Raw genomic sequence first — 7,509 nt, forward strand, 5'->3', positions numbered from 1 at the left:
TAAACCTACTATACTATCTTACTGTTGGCATTACAGATTAATACTGTTCAAATTACAGAAACTGGTTACAGTATATGAATACAATAAATTTATAACAGAGATTTATAACAATATGATTTTATTTCTTATTCAGGATGTGGAAATAACAATATAAAAAAAATCAGTTTTATCACAGACTCTAATATTCTGACACATTTCTGGGCCACTCTTTACCTTAGACTGTCTTAAAACCTTACAGTTTTCATCAGACTTGGATGCTTTAATCAGCCAACGCATCTCCTTGACAATCATAATGTGGGAAGATTGGAAGTTGCAAATTAAACGTTAATGACGAGGTTATATCATTGTTATTACTACTCTTGTAAAGTTAATCAAAATCTGTTTCCACTCTTCTGGACCCCAGCTTTTCATTTTAGAGTAGCAGCTGCACACTGCTGCACAACCTGAAAAACCAGGCTGCTCCAAACAAGGGGATGGATGTGTGTATGGAAGGTAGTGTGGGGGTAGAGGACAATCTGTGTGTTTGTGTGCATGATGAAGGGCCAGGGGACGGGGTGTTTATAGGGAGAGTTCAACCTGTCTGCACATGAGCAGAAGGTATCCACAAACACACATACAAATGCATATGCAAGCAAGTGTGTGAACATGTGATACAACACTGGATAACACATAAGGAGGCAAGCAAGCGAGCACATATAAGCAACTACACACTGATACACACAAAACCAAAGTGCCTTCTCATTTGCACACAGGGTGTAAGTTGGACACTCCATTTGCAGAAGTGAAATGTTTTGATCACATACTGTGTATAGACAAAATAATAGGAACAGTTTACCGTGTGGTGCAATCAAATGCGATATCCCTGTAACAAATGAAAGCCTTTCACAGCTACAGCTGTGGGGTAATGTGGCTGTAATGTTCAGTTTGCTGACTCTGTGTCAAGAGGGTGGAGATTAAATGTGACTGAAACTTGGATAGTTTGTGGAGTTGCATTGATCTCCTTGTATTTTGGCCACACTTTGAACAGCAGTATGAACGGCATTCATGTGACAATTTCAGAGTAGTGGACCATCTACATTAGTGATTTAATGCAAATATTCACACAATTATATCACTGAGACGAACATCAGTGAATGCATAACAGCCAAATATTCCACATTGTTTAGTTTTTTTTCCAGAAGCAGCAGCAGCAAAAATTTTGTTTACGAGCTGAAGTTTATATCTGGTCATCTGGTAATTCGCAGACTACATTTCACACCTGAGTGCAGAATAGGTGACCCAGAACAGAGGAGAACAGAGCACAGCAGAGCCATGCTGGACCATACTGGCTCCCAAGCTGTCCTGCTGTACAGCACACCTTCAACACCGTGGCTGCAGCTGCTCTGTCCTGTCTCATGTGTGCATACATTTATGTGCATGTGTGTGTGTACGTATCCCCTGCACATTGACCTCAGCTGTCCCTACCTCTATGCTGGTCTCCTGGGCAAGGCTGACCTCTCTCCTGAAGCCACTTCAAAGAGACCAGGGATGGGCTGTAGGTGCACAGGGTGCTGAGCCGGCCAGCACGGCTGCTTCCCTGGGCTTTGGGAGCTGGGGCTGGAGTTAAGGTAGGAGGGAGTGTTGCAGAAGGTGAAGGGAGTCACAGTGGCAGGCGAGCAGAGACAGGAGGTAAGGGAATGGGATTAGGGATGTTATGATCGTCAAAAGATGGAAGTTTAGACTTGTGTTTGTTTGCTTTTCAACCTGGGCAGGCTTTCTGTGCTCTGGTGTCACCTACATGAGTATGTGCATGTGTGTGTTATTCACTCAGCAGCACATCCCCTCACCCGCAGGGAGTCATATGTTCAGCTTGGTAAGAAGTGACGGCTAGGGGACTGTTACATTGGACTCCCAGTGGAAAAAAAAGATTACAAGACAAACACACCCATATTAAGAGATGGGTGAAATAACAGAACATCTGATATAATCACGGAATCTAGTTTAACAGACATAAATGCATTTTTAAACTTTATAAGTTGAAGAAATTGGAAAAAAAGGAAATAACAAAAAAGATTGGATTGAGATGTTAATAATATAGAACAACTGCTGGTGAAAAACCTTATTTATAGATTCTTCAAGACAACTGTCAAAATATGTGCCTGGACACCTGCTTACTGTTGGCCCAAGGACCACCACTTTGGTCCACTTTAAAAGAACTTTTTGCATCTTTGTGAATTTTATGTACCGTATGGATTACACACATACAGGTTATGTATGTATTTCTACATTAACCATATAAATGAAGTGTGAAAACCTGCCACGTGCAAGACTCAAACTTTGGTTTCTGGTGTGAGCAGCAAAATCCAACCTTTTAAAAGTGAAAACAATCATTTTAAACACAACGACACAAATCAGTGCATATGATACTGACCAGATTCAAAAGAAATTTTGTCCAGGCACACATAAACTAAGGCTGTGAAACTGTGTTGTTTGCTGTTCTTTGTACAGCAGGTTTATTCAGTCGGTACATTTCTCCAGAGCATTTCCAAAAAATTGAAATGTGACTCTACTGAGACATTTAAAACACAATGGATTTCAGTCATGTGTTAAGATTCACAGACTTGTCGGACTCTTTAGAAAGGGCGACATTACAATGACAGGCAGCTGGATACCCTAGTCAAAGAAAAGCAGCAAAGGATGACAGCCATTCAAGCCACTATGTTGGTCAGCTGAAAAACTATTATGTTATTATGTATGTTCTCTCTGCACCTGTGGGTATGAATGGCACATCTGCTTGGGGTGTATCCCACCTCTTGACCAATGTCAGCTGGGATAGGTTTCATTGAGGGATGCTGATCGTGAGGCAGTTATTATCATAATGGAGCGTTTTTAGGAACTATATTGTCATTTCATCTGTGGGTGCACCAGTTTTCATCCAGTCAAGCAAACACTGGATGGATTACCATGAAACACTGTGCAGACATACTCCTTGAGCACCAACAGCTGAAGAGGATCTCAGTTTAACCTTGATGGACTGATACAGCATTTAGTGCAGATATTCATGTTTCCCAGGGGCAGTGTATCTTTGCTCTTCCTCTTTTTGGCCTCGGGAATATATTGACAGGTATTTTGTTCCTGTAGAAAACAGGAAGCAGGAAACAGGAAGCAAACTGATATGCAATTATATGTAACACCAGCTACAGGTTGAGACATCTGTCACCTTGCATTCTTCTGTTACATCATCATTATTTTTTATTTTCTTTTTTTATTTAGTGTGTGAATTTCACCAGCTGTCGTTGAAAGATTACCCAACCTTTTAGTTAGCTAGTATCTTTTCTTGAGAGCGCAAAAACCTCAGTGAAACACAAATACACACAAAAGCAAGATGGACAACGACAAACAAAGAAAGATTAAAGGATGGTGGAATGAAGTTTATTTCACCTCTACTTTCTCTCTGTCTCTCTATCTTTTTTAAAATTTGTGGACATGTGCATGTAGCCTTCCGAGGTAGTTTTTTTTTTAGTAAAAAATTAATGGTAGACATTCATCCACCTCAAAGCAAATGGCAAAGAATTTGCTGATCTCTTCTTTTTTATATGTTGTGCTAAAAACTAAAAAAGTACTGCTTCTTTCAGACTCTCTCTCTCTCTCTCTCTCTCTCTCTCTCTACATAAAAAAAACACCCAGCACGCCCCTGCGGGCGGTTTATCCTTCAAGCTCGGGTCCTCTACCAGAGGCCTGGGAGCTTGAGGGTCCTGCGCAGTATCTTAGCTGTTCCCAGGACTGCGCTCTTCTGGACAGAGATTTCCGATGTTGTTCCCGGGATCTGCTGGAGCCACTCGCCTAGCTTGGGAGTCACCGCACCTAGTGCTCCGATTACCACGGGGACCACCGTTACCTTCACCCTCCACATCCTCTCGAGCTCTTCTCTGAGCCCTTGGTATTTCTCCAGCTTCTCGTGTTCCTTCTTCCTGATATTGCTGTCATTCGGAACCGCTACATCGATCACTACGGCCGTCTTCTTCTGTTTGTCTACCACCACTATGTCCGGTTGGTTAGCCACCACCATTTTGTCCGTCTGTATCTGGAAGTCCCACAGGATCTTAGCTCGGTCATTCTCCACCACCCTTGGGGGCATCTCCCATTTTGACCTCGGGACTTCCAGGTTGTACTCAGCACAGATGTTCCTGTACACTATGCCGGCCACTTGGTTATGGCGTTCCATGTATGCCTTGCCTGCTAGCATCTTGCACCCTGCTGTTATGTGCTGGATTGTCTCTGGGGCATCTTTACACAGCCTGCACCTGGGGTCTTGCCTGGTGTGATAGACCCCAGCCTCTATGGATCTTGTGCTCAGAGCTTGTTCTTGTGCTGCCATGATTAGTGCCTCTGTGCTGTCTTTCAGTCCAGCTTTGTCCAGCCACTGGTAGGATTTCTGGATATCAGCCACCTCCTCTATCTGCCGGTGGTACATACCGTGCAGGGGCCTGTCCTTCCATGATGGTTCCTCGTCTCCCTCCTCTTTCTTGGGTTTCTGCTGCCTGAGGTATTCACTGAGCACTCGGTCAGTTGGGGCCATCTTCCCAATGTATTCTTGGATGTTCCTTGTCTCATCCTGGACTGTGGTGCTGACACTCACCAGTCCCCGGCCCCCTTCCTTCCGCTTATCGTACAGCCTCAGGGTGCTGGACTTGGGGTGAAACCCTCCATGCATGGTAAGGAGCTTTCTTGTCTTTATGTCAGTGGTTTCTATCTCCTCCTTTGGCCAGCCTATTACCCCAGCAGGGTATCTGATCACGGGCAGGGCGTATGTGTTGATGGCCCGGATCTTGTTCTTACCATTCAGCTGACTCCTCAGGACTTGCCTGACCCTCTGCAGGTACTTGGTGGTTGCAGCCTTTCTAGCGGCCTCTTCATGGTTCCCATTTGCCTGCGGGATCCCCAGGTACTTGTAACTGTCCTCTATGTCTGCAATGTTGCCTTCTGGTAGTTCAATCCCCTCAGTTCTGACTACCTTCCCTCTCTTTGTTACCATCCGACTACACTTCTCCAGTCCGAACGACATTCCAATGTCATTGCTGTATAGCCTGGTAGTGTGGATCAGTGAATCGATGTCTCGTTCACTCTTGGCATACAGCTTGATGTCATCCATGTACAGGAGGTGGCTGACAACTGCTCCGTTCCGTAGTCGGTATCCGTAGCCAGTCTTGTTAATGATCTCACTGAGGGGGTTCAGGCCTATGCAGAACAGCAGTGGGGACAGAGCATCTCCTTGGTAGATCCCGCACTTGATGGTAACTTGTGCTATGGGCTTGGAGTTGGCCTCTAGTGTTGTACGCCACATCCCCATTGAGTTCCTGATGAAGGCTCTTAGGGTCCCATTGATCTTGTACAATTCTAGGCATTCCAGTATCCAGCTGTGGGGCATTGAGTCATAGGCCTTCTTGTAATCAATCCAGGCAGTGCACAGGTTGGTCAGTCTGGTCTTGCAGTCTCGGCTGATTGTTCTGTCTACCAGTAGCTGGTGTTTTGCACCTCTGGTATTCTTGCCAATTCCTTTCTGTGTCCCGCTCATGTATTGACCCATGTGCCTGTTCATCTTAGCCGATATGATACCTGACAGGAGCTTCCATGTAGTACTGAGGCAGGTTATTGGTCGGTAGTTGGAGGGGACCGGTCCCTTCTTGGGGTCCTTGGGGATCAGGACCGTCCGGCCTTCAGTTAGCCATTCCGGGTGTCTTTCGTTAACTAGCAGCTGGTTCATTTGTGCTGCCAGACGCTCGTGGAGTGCAGTCAGCTTCTTCAGCCAGTATATATATATATATATATATATATATATATATATATATATATATATGAATATTTACTTTGAGTTTGTTCTGCTTATTTCAAATATATGTAGTGTTTCTTTTGTTTGTTTCTTTTACTTCTTTTACTTCTTTATGTTGTTGTATTATTAGAGGGCTAATATTTTCGAAGTTGCTTACTGACTCTAAGTTATCTGTAGGTTTGTGTGTGTGTGTGTGTGTGTGTGTGTGTGTGTGTGTGTGTGTGTGTGTGTGTGTGTGTGTGTGTGTCACAGGGGCACGTCTGGCCACAGCAACAGTAACAGAAGGGCTCCCCTGTGTTGCCTTTTTCCTTTTCAAGCTGTCTCTTTACCCCCACCTCAGTTATTCAACCTCCACACCACACACACACACACACACACACACACACACACACACACACACACACAACAAACACACACACATACACACCTTCCTTTTGCTGCTGGTTGCTACCCATACTCCCCCTCGTGCACACAGGGCTGTGAGCAAAAGGCCAGCTGATGGCAATACGTGTATGTGTGTTAAGGGAGGCCAGAACAGTAAACACATATATTATCTGACACGCTAGGTCCACCTGTGTCTGCACTCTGTGCCCAGCCATGGTCCCATACCTAAACCCTCTGCTGCTGAAGCTCCATGCTCCACACAGATGATGATAATGGAGGCCAAAAAGCCAACAAATGAAAATTCTAGTTTTAATATAAGGACATGTCTTTCTGAGATGTTATCAAAAGCATAAGAATCATTTGTCTGTATCAACTCTTGAATAACCAAACTGACGCTAGGATGCCCTAATTCAATATTGGCTGTAACAAAATTAAAGAACCATAATAGGACAGCTGACCCTGTTGGCTTGAAACAAACTGCACAGGAATTCAAAAAATGTGTTGCATAAACAATCTGAGCCTTATATGTGCACTGAACATTCTGGTTTACACTAGACTGATCAGCTGTTGTGTAGAGATTTCAGTCATATGCTGTGCAGCTGTCTGATCCTTCCGGGCTGTAAACAGCATTCGGAAAATGGCAGTGTGAAGAGGATGCATGGATTGTTGACCTCACAGGTTGGTCATTGTTCAGACACTGTGTCTTTGAAATAGAAATAGTAATAAAAAAAACAAAGAAAAATCTATTAAAACATTTCTAATGATACAACATTTCAATGTAACACAACCACCCAGTGAATTCTCCTGGCTTTTGTTTGTTTATTCCAAGACTGATCTTAAAGATGAAAAAAAGTTTAACTGAAATCCAGATTGCCTTGTAGGAGTAAGTGGTTTCCAAGATTTATCTGTTTGCATACAACAGCCCAGTGTCTTAAACTGGTATCTCTCTTTTTATAACAACAGATCAAGGGTTTTCTAACTTTTCAAGATTTAAAGATGTTGTAGGCTTTCTTCAAGCAACAGTAGGAATATCATTTATCCATCCATCCACCTTGGGGGCCATGTTGCAAGTTTATTGCAGGTCTAATAGAGATAAACAACTAGTCACGCATATATTCACACTTACGACCTATTTAGGGTCACATTGATCACAGCATTGATGTGATTCATTGTTCATTTTTCTAAGCAAATTCTGGGTTTCTGTGTTCTGACTTTTAGACCTCTTCATGGACATCGGCAAATGTCCCCAACGGGTGCCTGAGGATCTTGTGATCATGGCGTATTTGTTGTGCACCACACCAGTCTGAAAACTCAGT

This window comes from Aulonocara stuartgranti (assembly GCF_965226115.1).
Source record: "Aulonocara stuartgranti genome assembly, chromosome: 13".
Classification (NCBI taxonomy): Eukaryota; Metazoa; Chordata; class Actinopteri; order Cichliformes; family Cichlidae; genus Aulonocara; species Aulonocara stuartgranti.